A 24,891-nucleotide genomic window follows, 5' to 3' on the forward strand; every position below is an offset into this window, starting at 1 on the left:
ATGGCTTTTTGATCACTTTTTATTCTGCTGTTCTTTTTCTCCTTTGGGAGAACAAAAAACTACAAATAGCAATTATGGCACGGTTTTAGATTATATACCTTTTTTTTTTACATCATTTACTGTATAGAATAAATGAAGTGTTAAGTTTGTTATACTTTTGAAGTCTTTACTTATACCTGACAAATACTTCAGCACGAGGTTGAAACACGTAGCGGTGCACTTTATAATGTATCGCAATAAAAGAAAGAGGCCCCAATTCATCAAAACAGACCTTGTTCATGCCATTCTTGATGGGAGGCAATGCTGGAGTCAGACGATCCTGATTCATTAAAAAGCTCTCAACTCTTAATAAGTCAGGTGCTTCTGAAAAGTGACATGCACCTCACCACAAATCTTACTGCAGTCAAGGACTGGAGTAGGATTTCTTGTGTAAGGTTTGCCATAGTTAGTTATCAATTAGGCAAGCTGTGGCATCACACCTTTGTTGTGTCCCCATCTTTCCCTAGCTCCGCTCTATACTGCTAAGCTGGGTGCAACTGGCGTGAAAACAGCAACATTTTTTTGTGCAACTACGAGTTGCAAATTTTTTTTGTGACTTTTAAAAGTGATTCACCCAAGAATTCGGGCATAATCTCATTGATAAATTGGGGCCATAGTGTTTTTCAATGTTACACCCACAAACTGAGGTGTATTTTATGTGGATTGTATGTGATATATCAACACAAAGCAGCAAGAATTTGCGAAGTGTCAAGGAAATACATGGTTTTCTAAATATTTTATCCCCTGTCCGACATTGGGGGTAATAGTACACCGATACTGGACTCTCCCGTTTGGTGCAGGCCCCGGCACTGAGCCTGCACCTTTCCGGGCACATGTCAGCTGATCTATACAGCTGACGTGATCGCAACAGCCGTGGTCGGCGCTCTTAGCAAGTGAGCATTTCTGCTGCACACAGGCGATCTTATCTTCGCCTGTGTGTAGCAGAGGAGATCAAAGTACTGCAGCTACTAGTCTCCCATGGAGACTATTGAAGCATGCAAAAAGTAAAAAAAAGTTTTTAAAAATATAAAAAGAATAAAAAAATATAAAAGTTCAAATCACCCCCCTTTTGCGCCATTCAAGATAAAACATAAAAAAAATCAAATATACACATATTTGGTATTGTCACATTCAGAATCACCCGATCTATAAATATACAAAAAAATTAACCCGATCGCTATAAATATATATATATATATATATATATATATATATATATATATAAATGGTATAAATAAAAGCATCAGCTCTGTGCGCAAAAAGTAATCCCTCACTCAGCCCAAGATCACAAAAAATGGAGATGTTACAGAACCCGGAAAGTGGCGCCATTTGGGTGTTTTCTTACTAAATTTTGGATTTTTTTCACCACTTAAATATAAAAGAGCCTAGACATGTTTGGTGTATATGAGCTCGTAATGACCTGGAGAATCATAATGGCAGGTCAGTTTTAGATTTTAGTGACCATGTAAAAAAACAAATCAATAAACAACCGTGGAATTGCAATTTTTTTTGCAATTTTAATGCACTTGGAATTTGTTTCCCATTTTCCAGCACATGATATGTTAAACTCAATGGTGTTGTTCAAAAGTACAACTTGTCCTGCAAAAACAAGCCCTCACATGGCCATTTGACCTAAAATTAAAAAGTTATGGCTCTGGGAAGAGGGAATAAAAAAAACGAAAACTCAAAAACTGAAATATCTATGGTCGTTAAAGGGTTAAAAATATAAATCTGAAAATTGTAATCTGCATTTGTGTTCAGCCCCCCCATAGTCAATACTTTCTAGGACCACCTTTCACTGCAATTACTGCTGGAAGTCTTTTGGGGTATGTCACTATCAGCTTTGCGAATCTAGAGGCTGAAAATGTTGACCATTCTTCTTTGAAAACTAGTGAGATTAGATGGAGAGCATATGTTCAAGTCTTGCCACAAATTCAATATGCAAGCCAATCCTGGAGGAAAACCTGTAAAAAGACTTGACACTGGGACGTAGGTTCACCGCCCAGCAGGACAACGACCCTAAACATACTGCCAGAGCTAGAATGGAATGGTTTAGATCAAAGCATATTTATGTGGTTGAATGGCCCATTCACAATCCAGACCCAAATCCCATTGAGAACATGTGGAAACACGAATATTTCTGTTCACAGTTGCTTTCCATACAATCTCACTGAGCCGGTTTGCAAAAAAGAATGGGCAAAAATGTCAGCCTCTAGATGCGCAAAGCTGGTAGAGACATACCCCAAAAGACTTGCCGCAGTAACTGCAGTGAAAGTTGGTAATACAAGGTATTAACTATGGGCGTCTGAACATAAATGCATGTCATAACTTTCAGATTTATATCTTTAAAATATTTAGAAAACCATGTATCATTTCCTTTACCCTTCACAAATACTTGCTATTTTGCGTTGATATATTACATAAAATCCAAATAAAATACATTTACGTTTCTGGGTATAATGGTAAAAAACGTGGTAAAAGTTCATGGGGTATGAATACATTTAAAATCATTAAGAAGAACCTCTGGGAAACTTTTCCAAGGTGATTTATAGAAATGAATGATAAAATTTAATGGACGGATGCGCAGTTCTGATAAATAATATTGTGCTTGTATTTCAGCAATGTAAGGAATTATAAGACTTTACATTAGTGAAGTGAAACAATTGACTTTAATGGAATACTCAATTTAGTCTTATTACACATCTGTAGTCATGGTGGCAGGATTACATTATCATGGAGCTTATAGTTTTATTATACCTTTGCTGACAAAATAATTAACACGTTCACCTGCGATTTACTTACATTTACCTTATGGGAAAACAAAATATTGGTCCTTTTGCGTGGGAGATAGATATGGAACATGGGTTTGAAAGATTAAATAGATCTTTTCATGTATTACATCAAAACACCCTTGACTCTGTTTTTTGAGTGAGAAAAAACGAAGGGTTGAACAGCCTCTCAAAGGTTTAAAAAAAGGTGTTGCATAGCAACTGAAAGTGTATATCTATGATTTAGTTGTCATGCTTTGTTCCCAAAGTTCCACACTGTGAAAATCTAGACGTGAAGCCTTTTTATTGATGCAGGATGTATTATACATCACCAAATGTATGGAAAATGTTTGAGAGCTGAGTGCTTGCTACAAAGAGAAATATCATTTAACCTATATTTTAGATGTTTAGTACATTTCAGTGTTGGCCTCTTTGTAGGTTCTAAAATGCCTTTTAGAGTAAATGACAGATGTCCACAACTTTATTATTTGTTAACCCCTTCATAACCCAGCCTATTTTGACCTTAATGACCTGGCCATTTTTTGCAATTCTGACCAGTGTCCCTTTATGAGGTAATAACTCAGGAACGCTTCAACAGATCCTAGCGGTTCTGAGATTGTTTTTTCGTGACATATTGGGCCTCATGTCAGTGGTAAATTTAGGTCAATAAATTCTGTGTTTATTTGTGATAAAAACGGAAATTTGGCAAAAATTTTGAAAATTTCGCAAATTTCACATTTTGAATTTTTATTCTGTTAAACCAGAGAGTTATGTGACACAAAATAGTTAATAAACAACATTTCCCACATGTATACTTTACATCAGCACAATTTTGGAAACAAAATTATTTTTTGCTAGGAAGTTATAAGGGTTAAAATTTGACCAGCCATTTCTCATTTTTACAACGAAATTTACAAAACCATTTTTTTTAGGGACCACCTCACATTTGAAGTCAGTTTGAGGGGTCTATATGGCTGAAAATACCCAAAAGTGACACCATTCTAAAAACTGCACCCCTCAAGGTGCTCAAAACCACATTCAAGAGGTTTATTAACCCTTCAGGTGCTTCACAGCAGCAGAAGCAACATGGAAGGAAACATGAACATTTAACTTTTTAGTCACAAAAATGATTTTTTAGCAACAATTTTTTTATTTTCCCAATGGGAAAAGAAGAAACTGAACCACGAAAGTTGTTGTCCAATTTGTCCTGAGTACGCTGATACCTCATACAGTTAGGGCCAGAAATATTTGGACAGTGACACAAGTTTTGTTATTTTAGCTGTTTACAAAAACATGTTCAGAAATACAATTATATATATAATATGGGCTGAAAGTGCACACTCCCAGCTGCAATATGATAGTTTCCACATCCAAATCGGAGAAAGGGTTTAGGAATCATAGCTCTGTAATGCATAGCGTCCTCTTTTTCAAGGGACCAAAAGTAATTGGACAATGAACTCTAAGGGCTGCAATTAACTCTGAAGGCGTCTCCCTCGTTAACCTGTAATTAATGAAGTAGTTAAAAGGTCAGGGGTGGATTCCAGGTGTGTGGTTTTGCATTTAGAAGCTGTTGCTCTGAGCAGACAACATGCGGTCAAAGGAACTCTCAATTGAGGTGAAGCAGAACATCCTGAAGCTGAAAAAAAAGAAAAAATCCATCAGAGAGATAGCAGACATGCTTGGAGTAGCAAAATCAACAGTTGGGTACATTCTGAGAAAAAAGGAATTGACTGGTGAGCTTGGGAACTCAAAAAGGCCTGGGCGTCCACGGATGACAACAGTGGTGGATGATCGCCGCATACTTAATTTGGTGAAGAAGAACCCGTTCACAACATCAACTGAAGTCCAGAACACTCTCAGTGAAGTAGGTGTATCTGTCTCTAAGTCAACAGTAAAGAGAAAACTCCATGACCGTAAATACAAAGGGTTCACATCTAGATGCAAACCATTCATCAATACCAAAAATAGACAGGCCAGAGTTAAATTTGCAGAAAAACACCTCAAGAAGCCAGCTCAGTTCTGGAAAAGTATTCTATGGACAGATGAGACAAAGATCAACCTGTACCAGAATGATGGGAAGAAAAAAGTTTGGAGAAGAAAGGGAACGGCACATGATCCAAGGCACACCACATCCTCTGTAAAACATGGTGGAGGCAACGTGATGGCATGGGCATGCATGGCTTTCAATGGCACTGGGTCACTTGTGTTTATTGATGACATAAGAGCAGACAAGAGTAGCCGGATGAATTCTGAAGTGTACCGGGATATACTTTCAGCCCAGATTCAGCCAAATGCTGCAAAGTTGATTGGACGGCGCTTCATAGTACAGATGGACAATGACCCCAAGCATACATCCAAAGCTACCCAGGAGTTCATGAGTGCCAAAAAGTGGAACATTCTGCAATGGCCAAGTCAATCTCCAGATCTAAACCCAATTGAGCATGCATTTCACTTGCTCAAATCCAGACTTAAGATGGAAAGACCCACAAACAAGCAAGACCTGAAGGCTGCGGCTGTAAAGGCCTGGCAAAGCATTAAGAAGGCGGAAACCCAGCGTTTGGTGATGTCCATGGGTTCCAGACTTAAGGCAGTGATTGCCTCCAAAGGATTTGCAACAAAATATTGAAAATAAAAATATTTTGTTTGGGTTATGTTTATTTGTCCAATTACTTTTGACCTCCTAAAATGTGGAGTGTTTGTAAAGAAATGTGTACAATTCCTACATTTTCTATCAGATATTTTTGTTCAACCCTTCAAATTAAACGTTACAATCTGCACTTGAATTCTGTTGTAGAGGTTTCATTTCAAATCCAATGTGGTGGCATGCAGAGCCCAACTCGCGAAAATTGTGTCACTGTCCAAATATTTCTGGCCCTAACTGTATGTGGGGGTAAACCACTGTTTGGGTGCACGGCAGGGCTTGGAAGGGAAGGAGCGCCATTTGACTTTTTGAATGAAAAATTGGCTCCACTCTTTAGCGGACACCATGTCACGTTTGGAGAGCCCCCGTGTGCCTAAAAATTGGAGCTCCCCCACAAGTGACCCTATTTTGGAAACTAGACCCCCAAAGGAACTAATCTAGATGTGTGGTGAGCACTTTGAACCCCCAACTGCTTCACAGAAGTTTATAACGCAGAGCCATGAAAATTTAAAAAAAAAATTCTTTTCTCAAAAATTATTTTTTAGCCCGCAATTTTTATTTTCCCAAGGGTAACAGGAGAAATTTGACCCCTAAAGTTGTTGTCCAGTTTCTCCTGAGTATGCTGATACCCCATATGTGGGGGTAAACCACTGTTTGGGCACATGCCGGGGCTCGAAAGTGAAGTAGTGACGTTTTGAAATGCAGACTTTGATGGAATGCTCTGCGGGCATCAAGTTGCGTTTGCAGAGCCCCTGATGTGGCTAAACAGTAGAAACCCCCCACAAGTGACCCTATTTTGGAAACTAGACCCCGAAAGGAACTTATCTAGATATGTGGTGAGCACTTTGAACCCCCAAGTGCTTCACAGACGTTTACAACGCAGAGCCGTGAAAATAATAAATCATTTTTCTTTCCTCAAAAATGATGTTTTAGCAAGAAATTTTTTATTTTCATGAGGGTAACAGGAGACATTGGACCCAATAGTTGTTGCCGAGTTTGTCCTGAGTACACTGACACCCAATATGTAGGGGTAAACCACTGTTTGGGCACACATTGGGGCTCAGAAGGGAAGTAGTGACTTTTGAAATGCAGACTTTGATAGAATGGTCTGCGGTCGTCACGTTGCGTTTGCAGAGCCCCTTGTGTGCCTAAACAGTAGAAATCCCCCACAAGTGACCCCATTTTGGAAAACTAGACCCCCCAAGGAACTTATCTAGATATGTGGTGAGCACTTTGAACCCCCAAGTGCTTCACAGACGTTTACAACGCAGAGCCGTGAAAATAAAAAAACATTTTTCTTTCCTCAAAAATGATGTTTTAGCAAGCAATTTTTTATTTTCAAAAAGGTGACAGGAGAAATTGGACCCCAGTAATTGTTGCGCAGTTTGTCCTGAGTATGCTGCTACCCCATATGTGGGAGTAAACCACTGTTTGGGCACACGTCGGGGCTCGGAAGTGAGGGAGCACCATTTGCCTTTTTGAATACAAGATTGGCTGGAATCAATGGTGGCGCCATGTTGCGTTTGGAGACCCCTGATGTGCCTAAACAGTGGAAACCCCTCAATTCTACCTCCAACACTAACCCCAAAACACCCCTAACCCTAATCCCAACTGTAGCCATAACCCTAATCACAACCCTAATTCCAACCCTAACCCTAAGGCAATGTGCCCACGTTGCGGATTCGTGTGAGATTTTTCAGCACCATTTTTTAAAAATCTGCAGGTAAAAGGCACTGCGTTTTACCTGCGGATTTACTGCGGATATCCAGTGTGTTTTGTGCGGATTTCGCCTGCGGATTCCTATTGAGGAACAGGTGTAAAACGCTGCGGAATCCGCACAAAGAATTGACGTGCTGCAGAAAATACAATGCAGCGTTCCCGCGCGGTATTTTCCGCACCATGGGCACAGCGGATTTGGTTTTCCATAGGTTTACATGGTACTGTAAACCTGATGGAACACTGCTGCGAATCCGCAGTGGCCAATCCGCTGCGGATCCGCAGCCAAATCCGCACCGTGTGCACATAGCCTAATTCTAAAGGTATGTGCACACGCTGCGGAAAACGCTGCGGATCCGCAGCAGTTTCCCATGAGTTTGCAGTTCAATGTAAACCTATGGGAAGCAAAAATCGCTGTACATATGCTGCAGAAAAACTGCAAGGAAACGCAGCGGTTTACATTCCGCAGCATGTCACTTCTTTCTGCAGATTCCGCAGCGGTTTTACAACTGCTCCAATAGAAAATCGCAGTTGTAAAACCGCAGTGAAATGTGCAGAAAAACCACGGTAAATCTGCCAAAAATCCGCAGCGGTTTAGCACTGCGGATTTATCAAATCCGCTGTGGAAAAATCCGCAGAGGACCAGAATACGTGTGCACATACCGAAACCCTAACCCTAGTTCTAACCCCAACCTTAGTGGAAAAAAAAATTCTTTATTTTATTATTGTCCCTAACTATGGGGGTGACAAAGGGGGGGGGGGGGTCCATTTAATATCTTTTTAATTTTGATCACTGTGATAGGTTTTATCACAGTGATCAAAATGCACATTGGAACGAATCTGCCGGCCAGCAGATTCGGCGGGCGCACTGCGCATGCGCCCGCCATGTTGGAAGATTGCGGCGCCCATGGAGAAGATGGACGGACCCCAGGAGGATCGGTAAGTATGATGGGGTGGGGGGTAGCACGGGGGGGTGGATCGGAGCATGGGGGGTGGATCGGAATGCGGGGGGGGTGGATCCGAGCACGGGGGTGGATCGGAGCATGGGGGTGGATCGGAACACGGGGGTGGGATTGGAGCACGAGGGGAGCGGACAAGAGCACGGGGGGGGGGAGCGGAGCACAGGATGGAGGGGAGCGGAGCAGTGTACAGGACAGATCAGTGGCTTGGGGGGGCACACCAGTGTTTCCAGCCATGGTTTCCAGCCATGGCCGATGATATTGGTGCATCGGCCATGGCTGGATTGTAATATTTCACCAGTTTTCATGGGTGAAATATTACAAATCGCTCTGATTGGCAGTTTCACTTTCAACAGCCAATCAGGGCGATCGTAGCCACGGGGAGGGGGGGGGTGAAGCCACCCCCCCCGGGCTGTGCTACCACTCCCCCTGTTTCTTCAGATCGGGTGAAATTGGAGTTAACCCTTTCACCGGATCTGCAGGGACGCGATCTTTCCATGACGCCACATAGGCGTCATGGGTTGGATTGGCACCGACTTTCATGACGCCTACGTGGCGTCATGGGTCGGGAAGGGGTTAATGAAACAAGTATGTCATCTACCAAGCTTTATTTTGTGAATAGTGTTTGCGAAAACTGCGTGATGAAGTGCCCAATACATTTTTTCTGGTTTCTCATTCTATCCACATGTATATCTATTTGTCTTTTTATTATTATTAGCATTGTTATTGGATTGGGGCTTCTAATTTAAAATTTAAACTATTGACTTTGAAAGAATTAAGTTTTGCTAATGCATTGCTATTTACGGTATTTATTTTGGATATTTGCTCACATGAGAAAGGAATGCTTTACACTACAGTAAGGCTGAAAGCTACTAGAAAATGACAATTTTTCATTTATTGATCTGCAAGACAAAAAAAAGACAAAATAGGGTATAAATTATGTGCACTGTATATTCCAAGTTTAGTAGTATAAGAATATTTTATTTCAGATAGGCCCTGGACCTGGTATAAAATAACCCCCGATGAATATTCTGTCACAAACAGAAAAAAAGGGGGGAGCCGAGATTCTGGTCATTGAACAAATATACAGTAGTTATGCAACAAAGTGCTAACAAAAAGGTGCATATCAAAAATCCATATTGTATAAAATGCAAATAAAGACAGTATATGATGCTGCTGCAAACATAATCCAAAACACAAGTGGGTAGTGTGCCATATAAAGGATTTCTAATATATGAAGATATGCCAAAAATCTATTAAATCACAGGAGTCCTAAAAAATGTCGGACTGCAAAATAACTTTTGCAAAACAGCTGTTTATGATATGGTATATATCTATATGCCAGAGGAATAAGAACTACATATATATATATATATATATATATATATATATATATATATATATATATATATATATAAAAGAAAACGAAAAGCAACATAGGCAGATAGTGTTCCTGGGTCCCGAGCCTCCAAGGCAAAGACCATACCTTCATATACAGACAAAAAATTAAGGCAGCACACCTGTTCAGGAGGAAAAAATGGGACTATTCAATTACCCAAAATGGCTTGAGAAAGGCTCACAATAAGCTGAAACATTACCATTTTGGGCAATTAAATATTTGCGTTTTTTCATCCTGAACTGCCTTCGTTTTTTTGTCTGCATGTATATATACAGAACAGACAAAAAATTTGGACACACCTTCTCATTTAAAGATTTTTCTGTATTTTCATGACTATGAAAATTGTACATTCACACTGAAGGCATCAAAATTATGAATTAACACATGTGGAATTATATAATTAACAAAAAAGTGTGAAACAACTGAAATTATGTCTTATATTCTAGGTTCTTCAAAGTAGCCACCTTTTGCTTTGATAACTGCTTTGCACACTCTTGGCATTCCCTTGATAAGTTTCAAGAGGTAGTCACCGGGAATGGTCTTCCAACAATCTTGAATGAGTTCCCAGAGATGCTTAGCACTTGTTGGCCCTTTTGCCTTCACTCTGCGGTCCAGCTCACCCCAAAACATCTCGATTGGGTTCAGGTCTGGTGACTGTGAAGACCAGGTCATCTGGCGTAGCACCCCATCACTCTCCTTCTTAGTCAAATAGCCCTTACTCAGCCTGGAGGTGTGTTTGGGGTCATTGTCCTGTTGAAAAATAAATGATGGTCCAACTAAATGCAAACCGGATGGAATAGCATGCCGCTGCAAGATGCTGTGGTAGCCATGCTGTTTCAATATGCCTTCAATTTTGAATAAATCCTCATCAGTGTCACCAACAAAGCACTTCCACACCATCACACCTCCTCCCCCATGCTTCACGGTGGGAACCAGGCATGTAGAGTCCATCCGTTCAACTTTTCTGCATCGCACAAAGACATGGTGGTTGGAACCAAAGATCTCAAATTTGGACTCATCAGACCAAAGCAGATTTCCACTGGTCTAATGTCCATTCCTTGTGTTCTTTAGCCCAAACAAGTCTCTTCTGCTTGTTGCCTGTCCTTAGCAGTGGTTTCCTAGCAGCTATTTTACCATGAAGGCTTGCTGCACAAAGTCTCCTCTTAACAGTTGTTGTAGAGATGTGTCTGCTGCGAGAACTCTGTGTGGCATTGACCTGGTCTCTAATCTGAGCTGCTGTTAACCTGCAATTTCTGAGGCTGGTGACTTGGATAAACTTATCCTCAGAAGCAGAGGTGACTGTTGGTCTTCCTTTCCTGGGGTGGTCCTCATGTGAGCCAGTTTCTTTGTAGCGCTTGATGGTTTTTACCACTGCACTTGGGGACACTTTCAAAATTTTCCCAATTTTTCGGACTGACCTTCATTTCTTAACGTAATGATGGCCACTCGTTTTTCTTTACTTATCTGCCTTTTTCTTGCCATAATACAAATTCTAAGTCTATTCAGTAGGACTATCAGCTGTGTATCCACCAGACTTCTGCACAACACAACTGATGGTCCCAACCCCATTTATAAGGCAAGAAATCCCACTTATTAAACCTGACAGGGCACACCTGTGAAGTGAAAACCATTCCCGGTGACTACCTCTTGAAGCTCATCAAGAGAATGCCAAGAGTGTGCAAATCAGTCATCAAAGCAAAAGGTGGCTACTATGAAGAACCTAGAATATAAGACATAATTTCAGTTGTTTCACACTTTTTTGTTAAGTATATAATTCCACATGTATTAATTCATAGAATTGATGCCTTCAGTGTGAATGTACAATTTTCATAGTCATGAAAATACAGAAAAATCTTTAAATGAGAAGGTGTGTCCAAACACAGCTAATGAACATTTACCAAATTAATTACAGGAATACCTTGGTAGATAAATGGTGCAGCTTGAAGTGATATGTGCCCACTGCTACACGCATTTCAGCGTACCTCCGTCAGGGGGTGGACAAAGATACGCTGAAACGTGTGTAGGGGCAGGCACATATCGAGCATAGGAACACCAGACATCACCAACCATAAGCTACAGAACTGGCAGTAATTGTAGGCAGAGAGACAGCTAAATAGCCATATAATCACTCTGGACAGGAGTCACATGGAAAAAAACAGCATGACTTAGCCTCTGATTGGATGGCTGAGGGATCCATCACCATGCTGAGAGCTCAGCACACCCCTGTCTTAGATTAGATGATTGAACTGTCACTCACTGCATCCAGACACACCGATAGGAGGAATCGTGGCACTAAGGGTGCTAAGTGTTATGACCTGGTGGTTAGGAGCACCCGGAACGACCTGATGGTTAAACTCACACAGGACAAGCTCTGGGAAGTGGGAGCTCTGCCGACCGCAACCCCTAATCCTATCACACAACTAGAAATAGCCGTGGAGCGTACCTAACACGACCTAGACGCCTGTTCACAGCCTAAGAGCTAACTAGCCCTAAAGATAGAAAATAAAGCCTACCTTGCCTCAGAGAAATTCCCCAAAGGAAAAGGCAGCCCCCCCACATATATTGACTGTGAGATAAGATGAAAGTCAAAAACACAGAAATGAAACAGGTTTTAGCAAAGGGAGGCCAGACTTACTAAACAGACTGAGGATAGGAAAGATATCTTTGCGGTCAGCACAAAACCCTACAAAAAGACCACGCAGAGTGTGCAAAAAGACCTCCGCACCGACTCACGGTGCGGAGGTGCCACTCTGCATCCCAGAGCTTCCAGCTAGCAGGGCAAGATCATGATAGCCAGCTGGACAAGGAAACAATGAACAAATAAATTACTAGCAGGGACTTAGCTTCTGCTGGAGTAGAGAGGTCACCAGAAAGATCCAAGAGCGAACTGAACCAGTACAAGAACATTGACAGCTGGCATGGAGTAACGATCTGAGTGGAGTTAAATAAAACAGCCAGCCAAAGAATAAACTACGTCACCTGTGGAAGGAACCTCAGAAGCAGCAGCTCCACTCACAGCCACCAGTGGGAGTCCATGGACAGAACTCGCCGAAGTACCATTCATGACCACAGGAGGGAGTTCAATAACAGAATTCACAACAGCTAAGCCAAGAACCCCACATAAAAGATATATGGTTGATCTGTATTGTTGAGGTATTTCGATGAAGTAATTAACCCACAAGAGTCATGTTCTTTCCTTTTTATGTTGTTCCAGCTGTTATTAACTGTTTGAGGAATAGAATAATGCGGAACAACCCTATTTGACAGCAAGCATAGTAAGTCAGGCACGGGAGATATTGCAAATATGTTTTGATGTAGGCTGGAATGCCTTACTGTATGCCGTGGAAATGTAATCTCAGTTTAGGTTACAGGCAGGTCCGTATTTGCCACTAGGCACTTGAGGGCACGTGTCTAGGGTGGGACGATGCAGGGGGGCGGCATCTGAGCAAGTTTTTTTTCTGTTTTTTTTTTTAAATTAAAGTCCATCCGACCGCCCGCCCGCCTGCCTGCCTCCTTGAAGAAGTCATACTCACCCTACTCCAGCAATGCCTGGTCTCAGCGCCGGCAGCTCGTCCTGTGTGAGCGGTCACGTGGTACAGCTCATTAAGGTGATGAATATGGACGATATTCATGACCTTAATGAGCGGTACCACATGACCGCTCACACAGGAAGAAGGTGCTGCGCCGGGACAGAGATGGAGGGATGTTCGGCGCGGTGTGGGAAAGGTGAGTATGACAGCCAGGGAGGATGGGGGGAGGATGAAGGAGGACAGAGGGCCGAGCCATGCAAGATGCAAGATGGGAGCTGGGAGCAAAGCCATGTATAGAGGATGGGGGGTGAGATGAGCCATGCATACAGGATGGAGGGGGAGGAGGAGATGAGCCATGCATAGAGGATGGGAGGGGGAAGGGGAGATGAGCCATATATACAGGATGTGAGGGAGAGGGGGAGATGAGCCATGCATATAGGATGGGAGAGGGGGGAGATGAGCCATGCATACAGGGTGGGAGGGGGAGATTAGCCATGTATACAGGATGGGAGGGGGAGATGAGCCATGCATACAGGATGCGAAGGGGAGATGAGCCATGCATACAGGATGGGGGGGGGGGGTGAGATGAGCCATGCATACAAGATGGGAGGGGGAGGGGGACATGAGCCATGCATACAGGATGGAAGGAGAGATGAGCCATGCATACAGGATGGGAGGGGGGTGAGATGAGCCATGCATACAAGATGGGAGGGGGAGATGAGCCATGCATACAGGATGGGAGGGGAAGATGAGCCATGCATACAGGATGGGAGGGGGGAGATGAGCCATGCAAACAGGATGGGAGGGGAGGGGGAAATGAGCAATGCATACAGGATGGGAGGGGGGAGATGAGCCATCCATATAGGATGGGAGAGGGGGGAGATGAGCCATGCATACAGGATGGGAGGGGGAGATTAGCCATGTATACAGGATGGGAGGGGGAGATGAGCCATGCATACAGGATGGGGGGGGGGTGAGATGAGCCATGCACACAAGATGGGAGGGGGACATGAGCCATGTATAGGATGGAAGGGGAGATGACCCATGCATACAGGATGGGAGGGGGGTGAGATGAGCCATGCATACAAGATGGGAGGGGGAGATGAGCCATGCATACAGGATGGGAGGGGGAGATGAGCCATGCATACAGGATGGGAGGGGGGAGATGAGCCATGCATACAGGATGAGAGGGGGGAAGATGAGCCATGCAAACAGGATGGGAGGGGAGGGGGACATGAGCAATGCATACAGGATGGGAGGGGGGAGATGAGCCATGCATACAGGATGTGAGGGGAGGGGGAGATGAGTCATGCATACAGGATGGGAGGAGGGGTGAGATGAGCCATGCATACAGGATGGGAGGGGGAGGGGAAGATGAGCCATGCATACAGGATGCGAGAGGGGGAGATGAGCCATGCATACAGGATGGGAGGGGGGAGATGAGCCATGTATACTGGATGGGAGGGGGAGATGAGCCATGCATACAGGATGGGAGGGGGAGATGAGCCATGCATACAGGATGCGAAGGGGAGATGAGCCATGCATACAGGATGGGAGGGGGGTGAGATGAGCCATGCATACAAGATGGGAGGGGGAGATGAGCCATGCATACAGCAGGATGGAAGGGGAGATGAGCCATGTATAAAGGATGGGAGGGAGGTGAGATGAGCCATGCATACAAGATGGGAGGGGGAGATGAGCCATGCATACAAGATGGGAGGTTGAGGGGGACATGAGCCATGCATACAGGATGGAAGGAGAGATGAGCCATGCATACAGGATGGGAGGGGGGTGAGATGAGCCATGCATACAAGATGGGAGGGGGAGATGAGCCATGCATACAGGATGGGAGGGGAAGATGAGCCATGCATACAGGATGGGAGGGGAGAGATGAGCCATGCAAACAGGATGGGAGGGGAGGGGGACATGAGCAATGCATACAGGATGGGAGGGGGGAGATGAGCCATGCATACAGGATGTGAGGGGGAGATGAGTCATGCATACAGGATGGGAGGAGGGGTGAGATGAGCCATGCATACAGGATGGGAGGGGGAGGGGAAGATGAGCCATGCATACAGAATGCGAGAGGGGGAGATGAGCCATGCATACAGGATGGGAGGGAGAGATGAGCCATGCATACAGGATGGGAGTGGGGAGATAAGCCATGCATGCTGGATGTGAGGGGGAGATGAGCCATGCATACATGATGTGAGGGGGAGGAGGAGATGAGCCATGCATAGAGGATGGGAGGGGGAAGGGGAGATGAGCCATGTATACAGGATGTGAGGGAGAGGGGGAGATGAACCATGCATACAGGATGGGAGGGGGAGATGAGCCATTCATATAGGATGGGAGAGGGGGGAGATGAGCCATGCATACAGGATGGGAGGGGGAGATTAGCCATGTATACAGGATGGGAGGGGGAGATGAGCCATGCATACAGGATGCGAAGGGGAGATGAGCCATGCATACAGGATGGGGGGGTGAGATGAGCCATGCACACAAGATGGGAGGGGGAGGGGGACATGAGCCATGCATACAGGATGGAAGGGGAGATGACCCATGCATACAGGATGGGAGGGGGGTGAGATGAGCCATGCATACAAGATGGGAGGGGGAGATGAGCCATGCATACAGGATGGGAGGGGGAGATGAGCCATGCATACAGGATGGGAGGGGGGAGATGAGCCATGCATACAGGATGAGAGGTGGGAAGATGAACCATGCAAACAGGATGGGAGGGGAGGGGGACATGAGCAATGCATACAGGATGGGAGGGGGGAGATGAGCCATGCATACAGGATGTGAGGGGGAGGGGGAGATGAGTCATGCATACAGGATGGGAGGAGGGGTGAGATGAGCCATGCATACAGGATGGGAGGGGGAGGGGAAGATGAGCCATGCATACAGGATGCGAGAGGGGGAGATGAGCCATGCATACAGGATGGGAGGGGGGGCGATGAGCCATGTATACTGGATGGGAGGGGGAGATGAGCCATGCATACAGGATGGGAGGGGGAGATGAGCCATGCATACAGGATGCGAAGGGGAGATGAGCCATGCATACAGGATGGGAGGGGGGTGAGATGAGCCATGCATACAAGATGGGAGGGGGAGATGAGCCATGCATACAGGATGGAAGGGGAGATGAGCCATGTATAAAGGATGGGAGGGAGGTGAGATGAGCCATGCATACAAGATGGGAGGGGGAGATGAGCCATGCATACAGGATGGGAGGGGGAGATGAGCCATGCATACAGGATGGGAGGAGGGGTGAGATGAGCCATGCATACAGGATGGGAGGGGGAGGGGAAGATGAGCCATGCATACAGGATGCGAGAGGGGGAGATGAGCCATGCATACAGGATGGGAGGGGGGGAGATGAGCCATGCATACAGGATGGGACGGGGAGATGAGCCATGCATACAGGATGCGAAGGGAAGATGAGCCATGCATACAGGATGGGAGGGGGGTGAGATGAGCCATGCATACAAGATGGGAGGGGGAGATGAGCTATGCATACAGGATGGAAGGGGGGTAAGATGACCCATGCATACAGGATGGAAGGGGGGAGATGGGCCATCCATACAGGATGTGAGGGGAGGGGGAGATGAGCTATGCATACAGGATGGGAGGGGGTGAGATGAGCCATGCATACAGGATGGGAGGGGGAGGGGGAGATGAGCCATGCATACAGGATGGGAGGGAGAGATGAGCCATGCATACAGGATGGGAGGGGGAGATAAGCCATGCATGCTGGATGTGAGGGGGAGATGAGCCATGCATACAGGATGGGAGGAGGGTGAGATGAGCCATGCATACAGGATGGGAGATGAGCCATGCATACAAGATGGAAGGGGGGGGGAGATGAGCCATGCATACAAGATGGAAGGGGGGGGAGATGAGCCATGCATACAGGATGGGAGGGGGAGATGAGCTATGCACACAGGATGGGAGAGGAGAGATGAGCCATGCATACAGGATGTGAGGGGAGGAGATGAGCCATGCATACAGGATGGGAGGGGGGAGATGAGCCATGCATACAGGATGTGAGGGGGAGGGGGAGATAAGCCATGCATACAGGATGGGAGGGGGAGATGAGCCATGCATACAGGATGGGAGGGGGGATGAGCCATGCATACAGGATGTGAGGGGGAGATGAGCCATGCATACAGGATGTAACGGGGAGAGGGAGATGAGCCATGCATACAGGATGGGAGGGGGAGATGAGCCATGCATACAGGATGCGAAGGGGAGATGAGCCATGCATACAGGATGGGAGGGGGGTGAGATGAGCCATGCATACAAGATGGGAGGGGGAGATGAGCCATGCATACAGGATGGAAGGGGAGATGAGCCATGTATAAAGGATGGGAGGGAGGTGAGATGAGCCATGCATACAAGATGGGAGGGGGAGATGAGCCATGCATACAGGATGGGAGGGGGAGATGAGCCATGCATACAGGATGGGAGGAGGGGTGAGATGAGCCATGCATACAGGATGGGAGGGGGAGGGGAAGATGAGCCATGCATACAGGATGCGAGAGGGGGAGATGAGCCATGCATACAGGATGGGAGGGGGGGAGATGAGCCATGCATACAGGATGGGACAGGGAGATGAGCCATGCATACAGGATGCGAAGGGAAGATGAGCCATGCATACAGGATGGGAGGGGGGTGAGATGAGCCATGCATACAAGATGGGAGGGGGAGATGAGCTATGCATACAGGATGGAAGGGGGGTAAGATGACCCATGCATACAGGATGGGAGGGGGGAGATGGGCCATCCATACAGGATGTGAGGGGAGGGGGAGATGAGCTATGCATACAGGATGGGAGGGGGTGAGATGAGCCATGCATACAGGATGGGAGGGGGAGGGGGAGATGAGCCATGCATACAGGATGGGAGAGTGGGAGATGAGCCATGCATACAGGATGGGAGGGAGAGATGAGCCATGCATACAGGATGGGAGGGGGAGATAAGCCATGCATGCTGGATGTGAGGGGGAGATGAGCCATGCATACAGGATGGGAGGAGGGTGAGATGAGCCATGCATACAGGATGGGAGATGAGCCATGCATACAAGATGGAAGGGGGGGGATGAGCCATGCATACAGGATGGGAGGGGGAGATGAGCTATGCACACAGGATGGGAGAGGAGAGATGAGCCATGCATACAGGATGTGAGGGGAGGAGATGAGCCATGCATACAGGATGGGAGGGGGGAGATGAGCCATGCATACAGGATGTGAGGGGGAGGGGGAGATAAGCCATGCATACAGGATGGGAGGGGGAGATGAGCCATGCATACAGGATGGGAGGGGGGATGAGCCATGCATACAGGATGTGAGGGGGAGATGAGCCATGCATACAGGATGTAACAGGGAGAGGGAGATGAGCCATGCATACAGGATGGGAGGGGGAGATGAGCCATGCATACAGGATGCGAAGGGGAGATGAGCCATGCATACAGGATGGGAGGGGGGTGAGATGAGCCATGCATACAAGATGGGAGGGGGAGATGAGCCATGCATACAGGATGGAAGGGGAGATGAGCCATGTATAAAGGATGGGAGGGAGGTGAGATGAGCCATGCATACAAGATGGGAGGGGGAGATGAGCCATGCATACAGGATGGGAGGGGGAGATGAGCCATGCATACAGGATGGGAGGAGGGGTGAGATGAGCCATGCATACAGGATGGGAGGGGGAGGGGAAGATGAGCCATGCATACAGGATGCGAGAGGGGGAGATGAGCCATGCATACAGGATGGGAGGGGGGAGATGAGCCATGCATACAGGATGCGAAGGGAAGATGAGCCATGCATACAGGATGGGAGGGGGGTGAGATGAGCCATGCATACAAGATGGGAGGGGGAGATGAGCTATGCATACAGGATGGGAGGGTGAGGGGGAGATGAGCCATGCATACAGGATGGGAGAGTGGGAGATGAGCCATGCATACAGGATGGGAGGGAGAGATGAGCCATGCATACAGGATGGGAGGGGGGAGATAAGCCATGCATGCTGGATGTGAGGGGGAGATGAGCCATGCATACAGGATGGGAGGAGGGTGAGATGAGCCATGCATACAGGATGGGAGATGAGCCATGCATACAAGATGGAAGGGGGGGAGATGAGCCATGCATACAGGATGGGAGGGGGAGATGAGCTATGCACACAGGATGGGAGAGGAGAGATGAGCCATGCATACAGGATGTGAGGGGAGGAGATGAGCCATGCATACAGGATGGGAGGGGGGAGATGAGCCATGCATACAGGATGTGAGGGGGAGGGGGAGATAAGCCATGCATACAGGATGGGAGGGGGAGATGAGCCATGCATACAGGATGGGAGGGGGGATGAGCCATGCATACAGGATGTGAGGGGGAGATGAGCCATGCATACAGGATGTAACGGGGAGAGGGAGATGAGCCATGCATACAGGATGGGAGGGGGAGATGAGCCATGCATACAGGATGGGAGGGGGAGTGGGAGATGAGCCATGCATACAGGATGGGAGGGGGGAGATGAGCCATGTATACAGGATGTGAAGGGGAGGGGGAGATGAGCCATGCATACAGGATAGGAGGGGGAGATGAGCCATGCATACAGGATGGGAGGGGGAGATGAGCCATGCATACAGCATGGGAGGGGGAGATGAGCCATGCATACAAGATGGGAGGGGGGAGATGAGCCATGCATACAAGATCGGAGGGAGGGGGCCATTATGCAGTATGGAGCATCATGTGTGGCCATTATACAGTATGGAGCATCATGTGTGGCCGTGTGGCAATTATGCAGTATTAAGCATTATGTGTGGCCATTATACAGTATTGAGCATCATGTGGGGTCATTATACAGTATGGAGCATCATGTGTGACCATTATACAGTACTGAGCATAATGTGGGGCCATTATACAGTATAGAGCACTGTGTGGCCATTGTACAGTATTGAGCATCATGTGGGGTCCTAATACAGTATGGAGCACTGTGTGGCCATATTTTTTTTGCTTATAATTATTGTTTATGAAACAGTGTGATCAGCAGTACTAAATGGGGGTGGTTTGGGAGTGGATATGGGTGTGACTAGTTGTGAAATGGGTGTGGTAAGAGGCGTAGCTAACATTTTCAGTGGGGCACAAACTTTATCCCTCTTTCCCTTCTTTAAGAGTTGGGAGCTATGATACCGCATTTGTCGAATCGCAGCAAGTGCCGCAAATGCCCACAAGTCCCATAGGAATTGAATGAGGCCAAACACAGTGTTGCTGTAAGTGATCCGTTACGCGGCAGATGAGGAAAAACCGCCCGATCTACTGCAAAATGCTACTTTTACATCAGCGATTTTTGCCAAAGTCACTGCCGATAGTGTCATACTTACCAAATGGGGAGGCAGCACTACAAGTGCCTAGGGCAGCAGAAACTCTAAATACGGCCCTGGTTACTTTGTGTAAGTGCTTGTTTTTTGTAGGGCAATTTGTAGTTTTAAATGACACCATTTATTTGAATATATATAATGTACTGAATAATAATTGAGCTGTGTGAGTACTTGTTATTTGTGGAGTGAACTGTATGTTTTATTGGTAGCATTGTGATATACTTTGATCACTGTTTTCTCCATTTTTGGGAGGTGAAGTTATAATAAAAACAGCAAGTTTGAAATTATTTTTTTCCAGCATTCATAAGGATAAATAATGATATATTTGAGCAAACTAGAATCTTGCAGTCACAGCCATAACCATTGTGATTTGAATATTTTTACCTTGACAGCACTGCAGATAGAAATGGGAGGACCCTCCCCCAGAAAACACCCAGAATGAAAAGATTTTCAGACATCTTAGGGCAGTCTCACACGTCCAGATAATTCCGGTACCGGAAAAAATCGGTACCGGAATTATCCGTGTCCGTGTGCCCCTACGTTTTTGTGGCACATCAGTGTGGCACACGTGCGGCCCATGTGCCCACTGGGTACCACACGCACCGTGCTGGGTACCACACGTACCAGCATCTGGTGCTGAAGCCCCATTCATATCTTCCCTGCAGCAGCGTTTGCTGCAGAGAAGATATGAATAATAGTGTTTAAAATAAAGATCTATCTTGCCCCCACCCTCCCACCCCCTGTGCGCCACTCCACCCCCTGTGCGCGCCCCCCCCCCCCCCCCCGCTGTTCTGAAAATACTCACCCGGCTCCCTCGTTGGCTGTCGCTTCTTCCTGGCCTGGCCGCAGCTTCTCCTGTATGCAGTCACGTGGGGCCGCCTATTACAGTCATGAATATGCGGCTCCACCCCTATGGGAGGTGGAGCCGCATATTCATTACTGTAAATGAGCGGCCCCATGTGACCGCATACAGGAGAAGATGCGGCCAGGAGAGGAAGCAGCGCCGGCGAGGGAGGGAGCCGGGTGAGTATTTTCAGAACAGCGGGGGGGAAGGGGCGCACAGAGGGTGTGAGGGCGGGGGGGCACATAGATCTTTATTTTAAACACACTTATTCATATCTTCTCTGCAGCAAACGCTGCTGCAGGGAAGATATGAATCACGGCTTCAGCACCAGTGGGGGGGGACAGCGCTTAATGTAGCGCTGTCTCCTGCATGGCACACGGACTGCACACGGACAGCGTTACGTGCTTTACACGGACCCATTGACTTTAATGGGTCCGTGTAATACGTGCGCTCCCACGAACACTGACATGTCTCCGTGTTTGGCACACGGAGACACGGTCCGCAAGAAATCAATGACATCTGAACAGATGCATTGATTTTTATGTGTCTACGTGTGTCAGTGGCTCTGGTACGTGAGGAAACTGTCACCTCACGTACCGGAGCCACTGACGTGTGAAACCGGCCTTATTGTGATTTTTAGTTCCTGGTGGAAGGCTTACAATCCATGAGCTGTAAGCGGAAAGATAAGGGTAAAAGTTCTTTTTTTAACCCCTTAACGACCAGGGGTATTTTTTGAATTTCTGATTTTTTGCTCCTTTTCTTCCTAAAGCCATAACTTTTATATTTTTTTGGTCAATATGGCCATGTTAGAGCTTGTTTTTTGTGAGACAAGTTGTACTTTTGAACGACACCATTGGTTTTAACATATTATGTACTGGAAAATAAATAAATAAATAACAAAAAACAAAAAAAACAAAACAAAACAAAAAAAAATAAATATATATATATATATATATATATATATATATATATATATATATATATACTGTATCCATAAATAAATATTATTGTGGAAAAAAGACAAATAAACAATAAAAGTACACATATTTGGTATTGTTGCATCTGGAACAACCCAACCTATAAAACTGTTCCACTGGTTAATCCCCTTAGTAATCATCACTGTAAAAAAAAAAAAAATCAAAAACAGATGCTTTATCATCACACCACCGAACAAAGAGTGGAATAAAATGCGATCAAAAAGTCTAATGTAAATGAAAATGGTATAGCTGAAAACGTCATCCTATCTCACAAAAAAACAAGCTGCCATACAGCTCCATCAGGAGAAAAATAAAAAAGTTATAGCTCTCAGAATAAAGCAAAAAATAATTCTTTTTTTCTACAAAATATTCTTTTTTTGTTAAAAGCGCCAAAACATAAAAAATATATATAAATGAAGCATCGCTGCAACCATACTGACCTGAACAATAAAGCAATTATCAATTTTACCATACATGGAACGACGTAAAAATTTCTGAATTGTTGGTTTTTGTTTATTTTGCTTCCCAAAAATCAGAATAGAAAGCGACCAAAAAATGTGATGAGCCTGAAAGTGGTACCAATAAAAACCAAGTCATCACATGACTCTGTCAGCAGAAATATACAAAAATTGTAGCTCTTAAAATATGGCGATGCAAAAGCATTTTTTAGTGTGTGACAGCAGCCAAAAAGAAAAAACTTTATAAATCTCTCATCTCTGGAATCGCACCGATCCAAAGAACAAAGTTGTCTCATCACTTATACCGCACAAGGAATAGCATAAAAAATAAATAGAACTAATTCTTCACCTGCTGTTGATTTTTTCATTTTGCCTCCCAAAGATCGCAGTAAAGTTCGGCTCACATGTATCCTGTGCTCTGCGCTGAACGCATACACCGGAGGTTTCGCGTAAATATCTGAAATACGTGATTCAGACAGAACCCCCAGTGGAAGATTCCCTATACTGAGGCAATGGAGACAGTATGGACATGTGATCCGGCAGTGTCTGTTCTTTTTTTTTACTCATGTATAAAAGGGCAGTGGGCCACAGTTTTGTGCACCTCTGAAAAAAGAACACCACTGAACTGATGCCACACAAAGCCCAAAGGAACTCTGCTGCCACATTGTAGTGACTAGAATTTAAAGGGAAACGCCAATGAAAGTGCTCAGCATAGAGCGCCAGATAAATGTGATCCAAAATGTTATGTGTTATGGACCTGGTGGTTAGGAGCACCCGGAATGACCTGATGGTTAAACTAACACAGGACAAGCTCTGGGAAGTGGGAGCTCTGCTGACCGCAACCCCTAATCCTATCACACACACTAGAAATAGCCGTGGAGCATACCTAACTCTGCCTAGACGCCTCTTCACAGCCTAAGAGCTAACTACCCCTAGAGATAGGAAATAAAGCCTACCTTGCCTCAGAGAAATTCCCCAAAGAAAAAGGCAGCCCCCCACAAATATTGACTGTGAGTTAAGATGAAAGTCACAAACACAGGAATGAAACAAGTTTCAGCAAAGGGAGGCCAGACTTACTAAACAGACTGAGGATAGAAAAGGTAACTTTGCGGTCAGCACAAAAAACTACAAAAAGACGACGCAGAGTGTGCAAAAAGACCCCCGCACCGACTCACGGTGCGGAGGTGCCACTCTGCATCCCAGAGCTTCCAGCTAGCAAGGCAAAATCATGATAGCAAGCTGGACAAGAAAACAAAGAACAACAAATAAACTAGCAGGGACTTAGCTTCTGCTGGAGTAGACAGGTCACCAGAAAGATCTAAGAGCGAACTGAACCAGTACTAGAACATTGACAGCTGGCATTGAGTAACGATCTGAGTGGAGTTAAATAGAGCAGCCAGCCAAAGAATAAACTAGGTCACCTGTGGAAGGAATCTCAGAACCAGCAGCTCCACTCACAGCCACCAGAGGGAGTCCATGGACAGAACTCGCCAAAGTACCATTCATGACCACAGGAGGGAGTTCGATAACAGAATTCACAACAGTACCCCCCCCTTGAGGAGGGGTCACCGAACCCTCACCAGAGCCCCCAGGCCGATCAGGACGAGCCAAATGAAAGGCACGAACCAGATCGGCAGCATGAACATCAGAGGCAACAACTTAGGAATTATCTTCCTGACCATAACCCTTCCACTTGACCAGGTACTGGAGTTTCCGTCTCGAAATACGAGAATCTAAAATCTTCTCCACCACATACTCCAACTCACCCTCGACCAACACCGGGGCAGGAGGGTCAACGGAGGGAACCATAGGCGCCACGTATCTCCGCAATAACGACCTATGGAACACATTATGGATGGCAAAAGAAGCTGGAAGGGCCAAACGAAATGACACAGGATTGAGAACTTCAGAAATCTTATAAGGACCAATGAAACGAGGCTTAAACTTAGGAGAGGAAACCTTCATAGGAACATAACGAGATGACAACCAAACCAAATCCCCAACACGAAGTCGGGGACCAACACAGCGACGGCGGTTAGCGAAACGTTGAGCCTTCTCCTGGGACAATGTCAAATTGTCCACCACATGAGTCCAAATTTGCTGCAATCTGTCCACCACAGAATCCACACTAGGACAGTCCGAAGGCTCAACTTGCCCTGAAGAAAAACGAGGATGGAAAC

Source organism: Ranitomeya imitator, chromosome 3 (genome assembly GCF_032444005.1).
Source record: "Ranitomeya imitator isolate aRanImi1 chromosome 3, aRanImi1.pri, whole genome shotgun sequence".
NCBI classification, from domain to species: domain Eukaryota; kingdom Metazoa; phylum Chordata; class Amphibia; order Anura; family Dendrobatidae; genus Ranitomeya; species Ranitomeya imitator.